The 6,093-nt window shown below is 38.6% G+C and overlaps 1 non-coding gene across 1 annotated transcript; it reads left to right on the top strand.

Moving 5' to 3' along the window:
* The first annotated feature begins 5,569 nt into the window (after positions 1-5,569).
* Positions 5,570-5,673, top strand: LOC142168449 (small nucleolar RNA R71). Its single transcript, XR_012698311.1, has one exon. It is a non-coding gene; the product is annotated as a small nucleolar RNA R71 (small nucleolar RNA).
* Positions 5,674-6,093: the final 420 nt, after the last annotated feature.

Below are 6,093 nucleotides of genomic sequence, written 5' to 3'. Positions count from 1 at the left end.
CCTTAAATTATATTCATTCCTTGATTCGAGTGTATGGACTATTTATTCTTGTGAGGGAACTTGTTTCATGATAGATATGTGATGTTATTAGCTTTATTTGACAGAGTAGGTGAACGAGCTTAAATTTGATGAGTTAGAGTCCGTCTCTGAGGCTAGGAGATTAGAAATTTGTTGTTTTTTTGTTGACTTGTATATCTTGCACAATGATTAGGAAGTGTATAGCTCATGGTTTGAGTTGCTATAGGACCTAAATATTAGTATCAACCGAAGTGGTGGTGTTTTTAGGCTTGATTTATTGAGAGTGGTTTTAATGCTTACTCGAGTACGAGCATGTGGGGCGGTGATGTTCGGTCAAAGATGCATATTGTCACGACCCCAATTTTCCTCCGTAGGATATCGTGATGGCACCTAGTCTCTAATACTAGGTAAGCCTAACATACATTCAGAATTTATCTGAGAAAATGATAAAAACTTTCAAATTACTCAACTATCATAAAAGGACTCCGCAACTCAAGAGAACTAAACTCCCAAAATCCGGTGATACCAAGTCACAAGCTCTACAAGAGTATCCTGAACATCCCTATACAACAATATCTATAAAAAGGGAAAATGAAATAGAACTAGATAGAGGGTGACTCCGAGGTCTACAGATGCCGGCAGGTATACCCTGATGTCTCCAAATCCGAGCTCGACTCACTAGTGCCTAGGCTGGTAAGAGGTACCTTAATCTGCACAAAAAGATGTGCAAAAGCGTAGCATGCGTACATTGACAAGCTCAAAACACACACTTAAATTCTGCTCGCTAATAAAATATAGTATAGTATAATATCGTATCCACATGGATTGGATTTAAATAGTATTCTCGAAGTTTCTAGCTTGGTTGCTATCCAAGATGATCAACAATTGAGATTTATAAGATATCTAACTAAAATTTACTAAGAATCTAAAGCTATTGACTAATGACAATCAAAACAAAGGTAAGCAAGGAAGTTATAAATGGGAGAAAACGGGGGTTGATAGGATAAGTGCAAGATAATTATTTGGGATCTAACTCTAGACAATTCACTTCTAATGTTCAAGTAAGTCTCTCGAATTCACTCAATTATTAGTTCAAACGTTCAGCAAAAACTCCTCTCTCGATTAAGTCTTAACCTCACGAGATGAACCAATTTAAGCACGTGAAGATATGCAAGAATGCGTAGTAGATTGGTCTTTAGGAGAACCTCTCTCTATTATCCTCCTAAATAGGTTTAATCAATGATTCAACTAGCCTCTTTCGATTAATAAGAAGAATTAATGAACTCAACTAACAATATAATGCAAAGATATCACAAAGTATGCCTCTCTCGATTACATGAACAAGTGAATATAGATGCAACAATTAAATCATCCAACATGATTCGATACATAAAACTAGAGTTATATTCCACAACAAATCCATCAAACCCTAAAAGGGAACTACTCCATATATATGGAGCAATTCATCACAAATAAAGTTAAAGTAGAGGAAAACATAAATTCAATCCAAACTCGGGCCTTGAATGAGGAAGGAATGATGAAATCCTTGTGCTCGTGTTCTTCTAACTCCTCGTTAGTCTCCTTAGGTCCAAAGTATGTCAAAAGTTAGAAAAAATAACGTTTTCCATGTATTTATACCAAGTAGGGTCGGGCCCAGACGAAACCACCTTCTCCTAGCCGAAATAGGAAAATTACTCTGTAAAATATACACAGGCGCGCTGCATGGGGCGACGCTCCATGCGGGGCATTAGTGGGGAAATACAGAGAGCTAATTTTAGACTGACAACAGAGGATTGCACAAGCCTGGCGCCCCACGTGCCACCCCCACACGCCGCGATAGTGGGTAATTCTCAGTGTACGGACCAAACTTCAATTTTTGACGTCTAAACTTGGTCCTCGACTCTCGAACACAATACCGACTTGATCCCTTGGGCTTTTACTTAGACTTCAAAGCTCCAAATCACTCGAATTAATTCCACAACATCTACATAGCTCGAAATCACTCCTACAAGGCATAAAACACACAATAAGTGCAAAACACTACCAATTAAAGCTCAAACACGAATGAAGTGCAGTGAATTAGAGTACAATAAGCGACTAAAATACGAGATTATAGCCTACCATCTACACCCCACACTTAAACCATTGCTCGCCCTCGAGCAATCAAACTACACTTCATATAGACACAACCTTTTTAAACAACTCTCATAACTCATCACACCAAGAATATTTAAAACAGACTAAGCACAATACCGTGACATCCTCGCCTCAAAAATTAACCCATAAGCACCACACATTTTGCACAACCCACTCACTTACTCTAACACAGAGGTCAAACATTACCTTTCCTTCATGAATTAAGTGCCCTCACACAACAATAGAGAGTAGTTCCAGACACAATAAAATTTAAGAATAATTAGAAACTCAAGATAGAAAGAATTCACTCATTCTAAAAAATAACATTAATATGCCATAAAAGATGTACCATAGGCTTGCCCGTAGTGTACTACTCTACTAATTGAGCTCATTCAGTCAACGATAAAGTAGGACTTTAATTGGTTGTAATGTAGGCTGCGGGATGGGTAGGATATATTTAGATATAAGAGTGACTACACCTCCCCGAGTACTTTAATACATACATTTCATTGTTCAAAACCCCACACTTGTGTCAAACCATAACTCCACCTTCACATCAATATACATTAACTCTCTACTTCTTTAAGTACAATTGCATCAAGTTACCACTATCAAGGAATATTGTTCATAATCATACACTTAATTTTTTCCCTTTCTTTTTCAATTCAAGTGGCTCTTACTTTTTCAAAACACTGCACCTTTCTCCTTAATTCAATAGTTCGACTCAAAAGCCAACCCAACACCCCACACTTTAACTTTTACAAAGTTCATACAGAATTCAAGTGCTCACGAGAGGTAAAAGGTTCAAATAGATGGTCAATTCAAACAAATGGATAAGGCTTGTAATGTGGTTGCCAAAGAAACAGGATTACATGCTCAGTGTTGTTAACTACAATTCATAACAATTAGGTGGGTAAAAGTATATAACTGGCTCAACAAAAAAACACCTAAATCACTTACAAGACTGAATAAAACTACAATTTCGCTTTGCAAACACATGGGGCAAGTTCTAGACATCAAATGCAATGCACAAAATAACACAAAACCTCACACACACATGATACATCACCCACTTAGGATCTGACTATCAAGACACTCTAGTCAAAGAAGTTAAGCAAAGTTAAGATCATACAATTTAAGGTACTTATACAAGAGTAAAAAATTGAGCCTAAGCGTCACAAGGTTTCCTACTATTCTCAAGGCATAAGAAAGTCAAGAGATATTGCTTTCAATTCAAATCATAGCACAAGGTTTCCTACTACTTAAATAAAAACTAACTACACCCAGTTCAAACAAAACCCTTGGAAAAGAACTGCGGCGCAAAGAAAAACCAAGGGGGAATTAATATACTTCCTAACAAAAGAAAATCTTTTTGTCTTTTTTCTTTCGACTTCAATCCCTCAAGAAACTTGTCGATGATATCCATCGTCGGGAAAAATCGAATGTTTTGCAATTTTTATGGATTTTTCAAATATTTTTTCTATCTCTAACTACTACAACTAACACAAAGAAAACTAAAACTAATATACATACATACAAATATCCCCCACCCCCACACTTTAAGTTGTGACATGTCCCCATGACACATAATTAAAAAGCATAAGGTAAAGGAAACTTTCCTGAACATCTAGTCGGGGTCTTAGTCAAAGTCGGACTCTATTCCTCACCTTCGAACTAATGCGCACATCCATGCAGACAACTTCTTCTCAGCCTTTTTGGGGTACACCCCACACTTATCTTTCTCGCTCAGTGCATCCTTCTCTTTCGAGCCCTTCACTTTCCGCTCAACATTTGCAGTTGGTTTGTCCTTTTGTGCCCCCTTTGGTATATTTATATCAAAAGTCACCGTCTCCTTACCCTCTCTAAGCATTAGTTTCCTCTCGTGTATATCTAATATAGCTCTACCCGTCGCTAAGAATGGTCTTCCTAGGATGAGGGGGACTTCCTTCTTTTCCTCCATATTCACCACTATAAAATCCACAGGAAATACGAATTTATCCCCCCAAACTAACACCTCTTCCACAATTCCCTCGGGTATTATAGTCGTTTGGTCAGCCATCTGCAAAGATATTAGCACCGACCTTATCTCTCCAATCTCCTTCTCCAGTTTCCTGTAAATAAATAGAGGCATTAAATTAATTGAGGCACTAGAGTCACATAATGATTTATCAAAATGAAGAGTTCCTACAGAGCAAGGTATAGTAAAACTCCCTAGATCTCCATACTTTTGTGGGAGTTTATTTTGCAATATCGCACTGCAATGCTCCGTGAGCTTGACCACTGAGGTCTCTCTATTCTCATTTTTTTCGTCAGGATCTCTTTCAAGAATTTAGCATAAGAAGGCATTTGTGATAGCACTTCTGTGAATGCTAAGTTTACGTAAACCTATTTCAGCACATCTAGAAATCTCCTAAACTGCTTGTCAAGCTTTTCTCTATATAGGTTTTGAGGGAAGGGTAAAGCAGGCATGCGCTCTCTTTTCTCATGTTCCTCCCTTCTCGAAGTATCTCCCTTCTTCTTTTTCTCCACTTTCATTTGACCCTTCTTCTTTTTATCAACATCATTCTTCAGCTGCTCCCCACTTTCTTTTTCAAGTTTCACATCATTGTGGATCGGGGTGGGAGCTTTTAACACTTGCCCACTTCTCAGAGTTACAACATTCATTCTTTCTTTGGGATTTCTCTCAATATTAGCGGGGAGAGTTCCTGGAATCCTCTCAGACAATAGAGTGGCTAACTGCCCAACCTGTATTTCCAGGTTTCAAAAACCAGTGCCCAGTTCTTTGATAGCTGCTCCATGTTCCCGTATAGCTACGCTATGAGTTTCAAGCCTCTCATCAGTTTTCAGAATGAAAGCCTTCATGAGATCTTCTATGACAGACTGAATGGGATGTTGAGACTGAAATTGCTGCCTCTGCTGATTCATAAAACTAGGAGCTCTTTGTCCTTAACTTCTGGGGTTGTTTTGTTGACATGCATTCGCAGTACCCCCAGGTAAAGTCCATGAAAAACCGAGGTGCCTCTGACCCATTGCATTATAATTTCCCACAGCATTCACGTCCTTAGTTGAGGCTTGACACTCATGAGTATGGTGTCCTCTTCCATATATATTACAAGCTGCGTGAGGCTCATTTTGTATTGAGGCTAAGGTCAGCTTTCGTATTTCTTTAGCCACAGTATCAAGCTGTACCTGCACAGATGTATTAGCATCAACTTGGTGAACACCATTTGTTCTTCTTCTTTCAGCACTCTCAGAGTGCCACTGATAAGCATCTTTAGATAACTCATCAAGAATTGTAACTATATCTTCTGGAGTCTTCTTCATCAAAGGGCATCCAACTGCATTGCTCAATGTTCTACGCGAGGCCGATGTCAATCCTTCCCAAAAATCCTGGAGTTGCATCCAGAGTTCAATTTCGCTATGTTGACACTTTCTAACTAACTCCTTAAACCTCTCCCATGCTTCCAAAATAGTTTCAGTCTCTTTCTGGCAGAAGTTATGGATTTCTCTTCTAATCTTGCCCATCTTAGCTGAGGAGAAATATTTATCAAGGAATTTTTTGGTCATCTCCTCCCAAGTTCTTATCGATCCACTAGGCAAATTCCGAAACCACTTCTTAGCATCATATTTAATTGAAAAGGGGAATGCCCTTAGGTACACTGCATCTTGTGACACCCCATTGTATTGAAGATTGTTCATAATCTCCTCGATGTCCATTAGATGTGTGTTTGGATTTTCGTTTGGCTTCCCTCTGAAGACACAACAATTCTGAAGGGTTTGAAGCAACCCTTGCTTCATCTCGAAATTGTTTGCTGCAATTGGAGGTAGTCTAACACTGGATAATCCTTGACTGTAGACCAGTCTAGCATAATCGGCAAGTGGTCTACAACCAAGGGTTGATGTTGATTAAGTCTATCACCCCTCTCTTCTTCATAGATA

The sequence above is a fragment of the Nicotiana tabacum genome, chromosome 13 (assembly GCF_000715075.1).
Source record: "Nicotiana tabacum cultivar K326 chromosome 13, ASM71507v2, whole genome shotgun sequence".
Classification (NCBI taxonomy): domain Eukaryota; kingdom Viridiplantae; phylum Streptophyta; class Magnoliopsida; order Solanales; family Solanaceae; genus Nicotiana; species Nicotiana tabacum.
The sequence above is the reverse complement of the archived record's forward strand: the minus strand, read 5'-3'. Positions and strand labels throughout refer to the sequence as shown.